Raw genomic sequence first — 12,073 nt, forward strand, 5'->3', positions numbered from 1 at the left:
GCAGGGCTGGTTTCTTCTGGAAGCTCTGAGAGAGAGTCTGGCCCTTGTCTCCTCCAGGTTCTGGGGGCTCCAGGCGTTCCTCGGCCTGTAGACGCGTCACTCGGATCTCTGCCTGTTTCTCCCATGGCCTCTCCTCTGTGTGTATGTCCCCTTCCCTCGTAAGGACACCTGTCATAGGAGGTGGGGCCACCCGGGTAATCCAGGAGGGTCTCATGCCAAGACCCTTACCTTCCTTCCATTGGCAAAGACCCGTTTTCCAAGAAGGTCACATTCACAGGTTCCACGTGGACTTTTGAGGGCCACCTATCCCACCTGCTACAGGTGAGTAGGGAACACCTCGGGGGTCCCAGCGCAGGTGATGGGGAGCCCCTTCGCCTTGTCCCAAGGACTCTCTGTACAGCAAGTTGGGTCCTGATCCTGGCGAAGCTGCCGCACTGCACAGTCCACACCTGCCCACGGCTTTGGTGAGGTCATATGGCGGTTGCAGAGACGACCCTCGTCGCTCCAGACAGAAGGCCCAGTGTAGACCGTGCGTCTGTCTACAGGGCTGTGGACGAGTAGATCTGGTCAGACCCGAGAGCGCCTCGGCAACTTCACGCGCCTGTGGAAAGATGGCGGGAGCAAAGGAGACTTACAGATAGACGAATGGCAGCACACGGAAGGATGCTCTACGGCGTCGGTCACCAGGGAAACGCAAGTCCAGATGACACAGCACTTCACGCCCACCGGGACGGCTAGAATCAGAAAGCCAGACGGCAACAAGTGGTGGGGAGGACATGGAGAAATCGGACCTTCAACACTGTTGTTACATGATCAGTTTTATTGAGATGTAATTGACATGCAGCGCTGCACGAGTTAAGGTGTGCAGCATGAGGAATTGACTTACACACATCCCGAAATGGGCATCACAGTAAGTTTAGTGAACATCCGTCTTCTCATATAGATACAACATTAAAGAAATAGACGACATTTTTTCCCTGTGATGAGAACTCCTAGGACTTTCTTAACTTTCACATATAACGCCCGGCAGTGTTAACTGTATTTATCATGTTGTACATCACATCCCTAGTACTTCTTTATCTTACAACGGGAAGCTTGTACCTTTTGACCCCCTTTGTCCAATTCCCCCTCCCGACACTGTCCCGCTTCTGTAACCACAAATCTGATCTTTTTTTCTATGAGTTTGTTTGTTTTTGAAGTATAATTGACCTACAACACTATGTTAGTTCCTGTTACACAACATAGTGATTTGATGTTTCAAAATGATCACCAGGATACGTCTGGTTATGATCTGTCACCATACAAAGATATCATGTAGTTCTTGGCTGTATTCCCCACACTGTACATTTCATACCCGTGGCTCATTTATTTTGCAGCTGAAAGTTTGTCCCTCTTAATCTCCCTCACCTATTTCTATCCTCCCCTCATCCCCCTCCCCTCTGGAAACCACCTGTTTGTTTTCTGTATCTATAACTCTGTTTCTGTTTTGTTATGTTTGTTCATTTGTTCTGTTTTTTAGATCCCACATATAAGTGAAATCATACAGCATTTGTCTTTCTCTGTCTGACTGACTTCACAAAGCATTATACCCTCTAGGCCCATCCATGTTGTCTCAAAAGGCAACCTTTCGTTCTTTTGTATGGCTGAGTAATATTCCGTTGTGTATATGTACCACATCTTCTTTATCATTCATCTATGGATGGGCTCTTAGGTTGGTTCCATATCTTGGCTGTTGTAAATAATGAGGCAATGAACACGGAGGTGCAGATATCTTTTTAGATTAGTGTTTGCATATTCTTCAGACAAATACCTAGAGGTGGGATTCCTGCATCCTATGGTAGTTCTATTCTTAAGTTTTTGAGGAACCTCCATACTGTTCTCCACAGTGGCTGCACCAATTTCCATTCCCACCAACAGGGCACAAAGGTTCCCCTTTCTCCACACCCTCGCCAACTCTTGTTATCTGTGTTCTTTTTGATGATGGCCATGCTGACAGGTGTGAGGTGATATCTCATTGAGGTTTTGATTTGCATTTCCCTGATGACTAGCGATGTTGGGCATCTTTTCATGTGCCTGTTGGCCGTCTGTATGTCTTCTTTGGAAAAATGTCTATTCAGGTCCTCTGCCCATTTTCTGAGTTGTTTGTTTTTTGATGTTGAGTTGTATGAGTCCTTTGTACACTTTGGATATTAACCCCTTACCAGATATATCGCTTGCAAATACCTTCCCTCATTCAGTAAGTAGCCTTTTCATTTTGTTAATAATTTCCTTCACTGTACAGACACATTTTAGTTTGATGTAGTCCCATTTGTTTATATTTACTTTTCTTCCCCTTGCCTGAGGAGACAAATCCAAAAAAATATTACTATGACCAATGCCAAAGAGCATACTGCCTAGGTTTTCTTTTAGAAGTTTTATGGTTTCAGGTCTTACATTTAAGTCTTTAATCCATTTTGAATTTATTTCTGTAGATGGTATGAGAGAGTAGTCCAGTTTGACTCTTTTGCACGTAGCTATCCAGTTTTTCCCACACCATTTATTGAAGAGGCTGTCTTTCCCCCACTGTATATTCTTGCCTCCCTTGTCGTAGATTTATTGCCCATATAAGTGTAGGTTCATTTCTGGGTTCTCTATTGTGTTCCATTGAGCTGTGTGCCTGTTCTTGTGCCAATATCATACTTTTTGATTACTATAACTTTGCAGTATAGTTTGAAATCAGGGAGTGTGATACCCCCAGCTTTGTTCTTCTTCCTCAAGATTGTTTTGGTTCTTCAGGGTCTTTTGTGTTCACATACAAATTTTCGAATTATTTGTTCTAGTTCTGTGAAAAATACCATTGGTATTTTGATAGGGATTGCATTGAATCTGTAGATTGCCTTGGGTAGTGTGGTCACTTTAACAGTATTAATTCTTTCAATGTATGAACACGGTATATCTTTCCATCTGTTTGTGTCATCTTCAGTTTCTTTCATCAGTGTCTTACAGATTTCTGAGTACAGGTCTTTTACCTTCTTAGTTAAATTTATTCCAAGTTATTTTATTCTTTTTGATGGGATTGTTTTCTTGGTTTCTCTTTCTGATAGTTCCTTGTTAGTGTATAGAAATGCAATAGGCTTCTGTATATTAATTTTGTATATGGCAGCTTTGCTGTTATACGATTGTTAAGTGGTGCAGCCACTTCGGAAAACAATCAGTTCCTCGAAAAGTTTAACGCAGTTACCACATGACCAGGAATTCCACTTCTAGGTTTATGCCCAAGAGAAAACATATCCACACAAAAACCTGTTCATAGCAGCATTATTCATAATAACCAAGGTAGAAACAAATGCCCACCACCGGACGAATGGATCAACAAAATGCAGTCCATCCACATGGTGGAATATTATTCAGCTATAAAAAGGAATGAAGTACTGACACATGCTACTATATGGATTAACCTTGAAAACACGCTATGTGAAAGAAGCCAGACATGAAAGGTCACATCTTGTATGATTCCATTTACTTGAAATACCCAAAATAGGCAAATCCATAGAGACGGTAGATTAGGAGCTGGGGGAGGGATGACTGGAAATCGGTGTGAGGCTTCTTTTGGGGGCAATGAAAAGGTTCTAAAGTTAGATCCTGGTGATGGTGCAGACTCTGTGAATATACTAAACCCTCTGCACTGCATACTTTAACCAGGAGGATCTTATGGGATGTAAGTCACATCTCAATAAAACTGTTTCTAGAAGCCAGGATTACACTATTTGGAGAACACGGTGGCTGGGCTCATCCCAACCCGTTGGAGCCGGCTGTCCACAGGTCAGCACCACCCAGGTGGCCCCGGGTGAGCTGCTGTCAGAGGGTCTGGGCCCGAGGTGGCAGCAACCACGCTGGGTTTCTAAGTCCTTGGATCCCTCAGGGGTCTGGAACTGTGCATCACCCGCTCCTGCTCACCAGGGGCCTCCCTCATGGTGGCTTCCAGTGACGTCCGATCTCTTAGGTCCTCCCAGCGGCACATCCCTTGGGATTCCATGTTCCTCCCCAACCAGCGTGTCCCTAAGACCCAGGAGTGGCCTCTGCCAGTCCACTTCATCCCAGCCCGGTGGGGTGATGTGCCCAGGAGTGGGGGGGACCCTCATGGGCCCCAGGCTGGGCCGGCAAATCAGAGATCAGGGTGACCACCTGCAGTGATCAGCGTGGCCCGGAACCCGGGACCCCTGTTCGGGTCTTTTGATTGCTCTGATTAAACAAATAAGTTCAGTTCACATGCATTCTGATTAAGTCACTCAAATCCTTTTTGAAGGAGAGGAATAATTCACAATAAGCAATTTAAATTTCCACTTCCCACGAGCGGATTTCCATCTGTCCTAGAAGCTGAGAGCATTGCGACCTCCCCTCGGCTGTTTCCTGGGCTGCTGTCCGCCAGGCCGGGCCAAGCCCAGGACTTGTCCCCGCAACGGGGCATGGCCAGTGGCACCCCAAAGGCCCAGGGCCCCTGGGACAGTGTCCTGTGGCTGTTAGCAGAATGTGAACAGAATTGATTGGCATCCTAACAGGTTTACTATGTAATAGTCTTAAAAATAACATGCTTTTTAAAGAATCTTAAGCCTATTGAAATTCAAAGACAAGATCTCCTGCAGTGTGAAAGCCCAACTGTCAGATACCATTTGTTCCATTTGGTGCTGCGGTGACACTCCCCCTCGAGGTCTGTTGCCACCCTGGGCTCTTTTCCTCTGCAGTTACGGAAGAGCTTCTCTATGACCCACTGCAGCTGCTGCGGTTGAATTTCTTGCAATCAGTGTTCTTGGCGTGTCATTATACGGCACTTGATTGAGAGTTTTATCTGAGAATTCACTCTCCTTCTGAAAACCCTTGGCTAGATGCTCAGTTACCTCCAGGCATTGTGTCTGCAAATACTGCAGCCAAGGCAAGTGTGGTCACCTGGGGTGTTGCAGGGCCCCGAGCCCAGGTGCTCCCCTGGAAGGGGGGGTGTCCAGCCCGATAGGGGATACCTCATCCTCACAGGGCCAGTCCAGCCTCCTCCCAGGGCTGGGGGCTTGATATTCTGGAGAACTTCCTCCCATGGTGGGGGTCCGTCTCCAGATGAGACTAGAGCAGAATTATAAAGGGGCCCCTCGTTGTGCCCCACGGGCAGGGACCCTCTGCAGTCAGAGGGTTTTCTCCTGAGCCGTTGCTGGGCTGCTCTCCAGAGCGGCCGGCAGTGAGGAAGCTGCCCCCTCGGAGCTGGCTGTGGATTTCACTACAAATGAGACCAAGTCAGCTGGGAGGAGCAGCGCTCGGTGAGACAGCAGGTGCAGGGAACTGACTTACTGGATGTCTAAACTGGTCCCAGAATCTAAAGCTTTCAGGGTACTGATTTAGCAGACCATCTGGGAAGCTGCAGAAGCCTGGGCTTGCCTCAGGGCAATCCACGGTCAGCTCTGCATAACAAGGTTCTTATAAAACATCATTTTGGACAGCACTGGTTATAGAGATAAAAGTATTTGAAACAAAAATTTAGTGAGGTTTAAAACTGTCTCAGGGCTTCCCTGGTGGCACAGTTGTTAAGAATCCGCCTGCCAATGCAGGGGACGCGGGTTCCAGCCCTGGTCCGGGAAGATCCCACATGCCGCGGAGCAGCTAAGCCCGTGCGCCACAACTACTGAGCCTGCGCTCTAGAGCCGACGCACAACTACTGAGCCCACGAGCCACAACTACTGAAGCCCGCCCACCTAGAGCCCGTGCTCCGCAACAAGAGAAGCCACTGCAATGAGAAGCCTGCGCACCGCAACGAAGAGTAGCCCCTGCTCGCTGCAACTAGAGAAAGCCCGCGGGCAGCAACGAAGACCCAACACAGCCAAACATAAATAAAATTAATTAATTAAAATAAAATAAAACTCTGTCTCAGAATTTAGGTGAATCTCTTAGGTGTGGATAAGATTTCAGGACTATTTTTTGCTGGAGTAACTGGACCCTAGATGTAATTACATTTTGCATCTCCCCCGTCCCCCCAGATTTCTCTGAGATGTGGTGCCTTGTTTTTGGGTGTCCACGTTCAGCCCCAGGCTGTGTTGGGGGAGTGGCCTCGGGCAGTGTCTGAGCTCACTGTGAGGTTGGGTTACCTCTACTCACCTGGGCTTCCTGAGTACCACTCGACTGGTGTGGTGTTTCAGTCCTTGCCTTGCTGTGCTAAGGAGGAGGTGCCCCTCCCACCAGAGAGGGACTTGCCCTCTCACAGGCACCCCTCCTGTGGAGTAGGGGGGAGCATTCCATTCTGTGTCTGGACCATGTGTGTCCACTTTTCCTCCCAGAATTCATTCCACAGCTGGCTCAGTGGAGGTTTTCTGGAGTGGAGGTGCCTCTCCAAGCCCCCTAACCCAGACTCCAGCCCAGGCCCCGAGCTGGAGGGCTTGGGGAGGGCCTCCCCTGGCCCACTGGGAACCAAGCCCATAGCCAGCTCTGCGCCATTTTTGAGCCTGAGTCTGGAGAAGTACTTCCCACCAGCCAGGCCTGGCGCTGGCCACGTGTCCTCAGGTCGGGGCCAGGGTTCGGGGATCTGAAGGGTCAGAGACTAGGGATGGTTCTGCTCTGGGCGCTGGACTGTGGGCCAGGGCTGACAGGCCAAGGGGCCAGGTCCACTTCTGCAGGCGGGCGGTTGAGCGGCCCAGAACCCCAAGTCCGCGCCGGCGCGTGCGCACGCGCGCACACACACACACACACACACACACACAGACACACACACCCCGCAGGTGCACGCACGGGCAGTGGGTGGTTCAGCGCCCCCTGGCGAGCCCTGGAGAGGCGCCGGCGTCCTTACCCTCGTGCTCGCCTGCGTTTCTGGGGCTGCTGGTCCTCGGCCTAACACTGCGACCTCCCCGCCTTCAGGGGCAGCGGCCCCGAGGCCCAGCCTCGCTGCACCCTCCTGGCCGTCGCGACTTGGTCCTGCCCTGTGAGATGTGGGGGGCCCCGCGTTTGGGGCCCCAGTCTCTTCCTCCTTCCGCTCCGCACGCTCGCTCTTCCGGGCTCACCTGGACACCTGCGCCCCAGGGCCCCTCCGCGTGCCCTGCCCTCTACCCCTTTCCGGTTCTCTGCACCCCGGCCCTTGCGCCCTTGCCCACCTCCCCGCCCTTCTCTGGGCGCCCCCTTCTGCCTGACTCGAAGGACCCAGGGGCCCGTAGGCAGCGGGCACGCGCGGTGGCTGCGCCTGTCCCCGACCTGGGACTCCGGGTGGAGGGGTTGCTCGCACGCTCGCTGTGGGTCACGCCTCCTCCTGGGGTTGAGGCCCCCGTGGGGCTCTGCCAGCAGGACGTCGGGGCGTGTTCAGCCGAGTTCCGGGACAGGGCGCTGGGGGTGGCAGCGATGCTCGCAGGAATGACGTGGTTCCTTAGCGTCTCATTTCTCACTTATCACGGTCAGTTGACTCCACCGCCGCGATGACCGCACCAGGTGCAGACCCCCCGGGCGCCGTGCGAGGTACCCCGTGTGCTTTAAGCCCACTTTGCAGGTGATAAACTGAGGCTGGGATAAGGTCACGGCCGGTAAGTTACTGAGCCCACCCTGGACCCGTGTCCAGCACGCATCCTGTACATTCGGTGCCCACCTGGTTCCTCTTGCCACCTGAGCCTCAGACTGCTCCCATGCTCTGGAGGGCCCTTGATTCCTCTAACCGAAATGGCTTGTTTTGTTACTATTACCATAGGGGTAAAATAGTTATTGATGCAACTCGAACGTGAAGCCATCAGCCTTTCCTGGGCAAGCACTTGGCAGTGTTTTGTGGCAAAGGGCTGCGCCCTTGAGGCAGCAGGGTTCACAGTGGCCTGGCTGGCCTCCGCACAGCTAAGGACAGGCCACCTGTGGTGCCAGGTCAGGCTGTAGGCATGTGGGGCCAGCTGACTGTCCACTGGCACCTGCCCAGGGTGGGTGGGTTCCGGGGTTCAGCAGTGATCTGGTCTGCAGCCCAGGACAGGGCCAGCCTCCCGGGGGGATGGATGCTCCCTGGGCATACAGGCTTGACACGTGGTGTCTGTGCAAGCTGACCCACTGTGGGCCCGCGAGCCTGGACCCTGAGCCACAGAGCCTGAGGCCTGGTGGGACCTGCTGGCTCACCCTCAGGGCCACATGGTGCCAGCCGGGATGATGGCTCTGTGCTCTCTTGTCCCCATCACCCAGCAGGAGCCAGTAGGGAAACTGAGTCACGGGAAAAGGCCTTCCTCTGTCGGGGGGCCAAGTGACAGGTGAGACTGCTTACTGGGTATGGGATACTGGGTGGATTTGTGCATCTCGCTCTCTGAGCCTGAGTTTTTCCTTCTGTAAATTGTTGGATTAAGGGAGTTAGATGACACACATTCAGCGCTGGGTGGTTATCTTTGTGATTAAACTGCACCCAAACCCTGCCCACCCATTCCTACAACCACCAGGGATGGGCCCCCCTCTAGTCTCGGTAGGAAGCAGCTGGCTGCCCCAGGGGCTCCGTGATGGGGGGTGCTGGGCAGACTGAGCGAACCACGGGCATGGTGATGTGCTTCTGGTCAGTCCCGTACCTAGGCCTGAAGGCCACAGGGAGGGCAGGTACCCGAGTCCTGAGAGAGAGCAGGGGCCGGAGGGGCACCCAGTGGGAGCCCTGGTGGAGAAGCCTGGAGTGGGGAGGGGGCAGTTGAGTGGGGGTGGGGCAGGAGTCACCAGCCACCAGCCATCCACGGGCCAGATGGCAGGGCTGCCACCATGTGACTACAGGAGCGTGTGCCTATCTGGGGCGCCAGATCCGCTGATGGTGGCTGGTGGTGCCGCCAGGTCAGCGCTGGTGTACCGATGCACTCCTGTGGACAAGGCCGACCTTGGGGATATGGGTCATGGCCAGCCGGGCACTGCAGAACTCAGAGGGGACAGAAGCGTGGTGGAGAGTCGCAGGAGGGTCTGGGTGAGTGTTTGGAGGAAGTGAGAGGTCCCAGCCCTGGTGACCAGTGGTCAGTGGGTTTCCTTGGCAGTCCAGTGTGGCCTGGTCAGCTTCTCCCGTGCCCAGGGCCTGAGGATCAGCGGGTGGTCGGATGCACAGCACGGGGAGCAGCCAGGTTCAGAGTGTGTGTGACTTGAGGCTTTTCGCTGGTTTCTCTGCGATGCTCTTGGATTTGGGTGTTGAGTGGGGAGTCCGAGGCTTTACTGGAAAACTGTTCCAAGCAAGGCCCAGGGCCTGGGCTGGGCTCTTAGGTACCCAGCCCTCACGCCTGAGCTCCCTGCGCTCTGTCCAGCTGAAAGGCCCACCTGGGGGTCCAGCGAGATCCGCAGGGCTCTCTTCTGCTGAGTGTCAGGGTGGTGGGGGTCCCGTGGGGTAGTACGTCTCGGGAACCAGCGTTCGGAGCCCAGGTCGTGTCCTGGGACAGCTGCTGGGGGGCTGCTGGCGGGGCAGGGGGCTGGGGCTCTGCGCAACCGGGGCTGCACTCCATTGCTGAGCTTGCGAGGCGGGTGTGAGGGGGCTGGTCCTTTCTGACCTGGCCGTGCTGCCTGTCCTGCCATCTGTCCTGCCCACCTGTCCCACCATCTGCCTTCTCTTCTTGTTCCCTTCCTGGAGCTTGGCTGCGACTGCGCTGCTGCCCTGCAGCGACAAGGCATCCTTCTAAGGTTCTTCCGCTGCAGTGTTTACTTCCTATTTGGGAAGCAAGAGGCGTGAGAGGGATCCTGCCCTGGTCACTCTTACCTCCTCCTCTCTCCCACATGGGCTCCTGAGTATCCTTAGAGTGAGACCTGGGCTGGCTGCCAGCCCTGCCGTGTCCACTGATGTGACCTTGGCCATTAGTCTTCTTCATCTGGGTCAACACTGGGCCACCTCACAGAGGGGTCTGGGTGGTACCCGCTGAGGCACAAGCAGTGCTCCGCACCGGGCTAGGGACACTCGTGGTTCATGCCACATTCTGCCGCAGCCCAGCTGGCCAGCCTCACAAAGGCTGGGTCCCTCCAGCATTGTCACATGCCTGGCTCGGACGGGCTCCTGAGGGCGGGGCCTGAGCTCACACCCACCTGCATCCTGTATCCCACATCTGCATCCCCATCCTGCATCGCAGAACAGGTGTTTGAATGAATGGATAATTTCATCAGCTTTACAAAATTAGTTCTGAATTAGTCAGCTTTTGCACTTTGGACTGATTCAGTACTGCTGTGTTTTTGGGTGTTTGAGGCGTCTTTGGGGCTGCTTGTTCACTACTCTTCTAACCTAAGCTAAATGCTACCTTCATTAATTTTATTTTTGTCTTGTAACACTGAAATCTGTCATTGCTATGAATTTATTTTGAGAAAATATTGACATCGTGTGCCAAAAAAGACATTCCTACTGGGCTCTATTTTATTCTCTTATAGTTTTTATTTCAAAATTGGGTGAGTACTTCTTCGTATTTATATCAATTGATTTTCTTTGCTGTGGACATTTTACTTAGGGACATTTAAAAGTCTAATTTAGGGGCTTCCCTGGTGGTCCAGTGGTTAAGACTCTGCGCTCCCAGTGCAGGGGGCCCAGGTTTGATCCCTGGTCAGGGAACTAGATCCCACATGCCGCAAATAAGAGCCCGCACACCGCCACGAAGACCCTGCATGCCGCAACTAAGACCTGGTGCTGCCAAATAAATAAATAAATAAAAAATAAATAAATAAAAGTCTAATTTATAATTTGATTTTAAATGTTGTTGAACGAGGCTTCCTGATTCAAACCAAAGAGAGAGAGTTCCTGTTCCGAATCTTTACCTTCCTCCAGTCGGCAGGCCTTCGAGCTGGCCTGAGGGTGACCCTGCCCTGCTGGACCGATTTAGTCCTGAGTGATGAGCCGGCTGGAGACTGCTGTGTTTGCTTCATTCTTTGCATACTTAGAAATGGAAATGTAGCACCAAAATTTTCTTTTGGATTCTGTTAATCAGCACAGATTGAGTTTTGTAAGTTGTGTTCATTCATTTCCTGGACTTCTGCCCAGAGGTTCTGTCTCCCTAGCGTCTGGGGTGTCCGGGTGAGTATGGCGGCCGCACTCGGTTAAGATTCTCCTGCTGCTCCTCGGCATCCCCGGGAGACACAGGGAACTTTTGATTCTTCTTTGGAAATGCCAGTCCTGAGGGGGCTGGAAAGCTGTCTCAGAATATCACTTAAAATTTAAAAATCAAAAAAAAAAAAAATTAAAAATCGCACAGATCTTTTGTGTCTCAACAAAATAAAGATAATTGTTAGGTTAAAATTTTTTTTTTTTATTCTCTAGTTTCTGCTATGTGTGTGTGTGCTCGCTCAGCTCTCTTTTTGCTAATGGTCAACACATTCGTAGGTGTGCTCTTAAGGTCTTTGATTTACTGAAAACAAAGCAAGGTGAGCCCAAAGGGTTTGTCTCTGTGCATCAATTCCAAGGTGGCAGATTCCACCACGCCCACCCCGTGCCCTTCGCAGGGAGAGTGGGAGGCTGTTCGTGGTCATGGAGACGTTTAGCCCACGCAAGGCTTGTGGGGGTTGGCTGGGGTCCTCCAGGACTGGGTGCTGTTGTTTTCTTCCCTGGCCTCTCCCCGGGCAGGCAGGCCCTTTCCAGTTCTCCACAAGCCCCACTGCTCCCTTTTGTCTTCTCCCCCATGTAGGTGTCTGCCAGGCCCTGAAGACACGAGATTGAACCCTGGTTGGGGGGTCAGAGGGCAAGGGTGTCTCTCCCTCCTCCCAGCTTCTGAAACTAAGAGGAGGCTTCAGGGTGGGAAATGGGTCCAAATGGGCCTTAATGGAGGGATGTGGGTCGGGGTGGGGGGAGCTTGACTCAGGGTGGCAGGGACAGTGGGTGAGGGCACCATTCAGAGAGCCAGCCGGCTCCCCACCTCCCAGACCCTCTCCTTCCGTCTTTCCTTCCGGTCAGCACAACAGGAAAGGGGCAAAAATGTACTGCCAGCCCCTGACCCCAACCTGGTTCCTGTCTCATCACAGAGGGGTCACTGGTGGCCCTCCTGGGCATAAGTCAGCTGAGCCCATGGCGGGGGCCAGGGTCTGGACCTGCCCCGTTCCTGGCCGTGTCCCCAGCCCTGCATCCTTGGCAGTGGGCGCGCAGGTGCCTTTGCTGGGTGTGTGCACGGATCGGTGAATCCCCGCCGCT

Source organism: Monodon monoceros, unplaced genomic scaffold (assembly GCF_005190385.1).
Source record: "Monodon monoceros isolate NGI ecotype Baffin Bay Population unplaced genomic scaffold, NGI_Narwhal_1 Super_Scaffold_20, whole genome shotgun sequence".
Lineage (NCBI taxonomy): Eukaryota > Metazoa > Chordata > Mammalia > Artiodactyla > Monodontidae > Monodon > Monodon monoceros.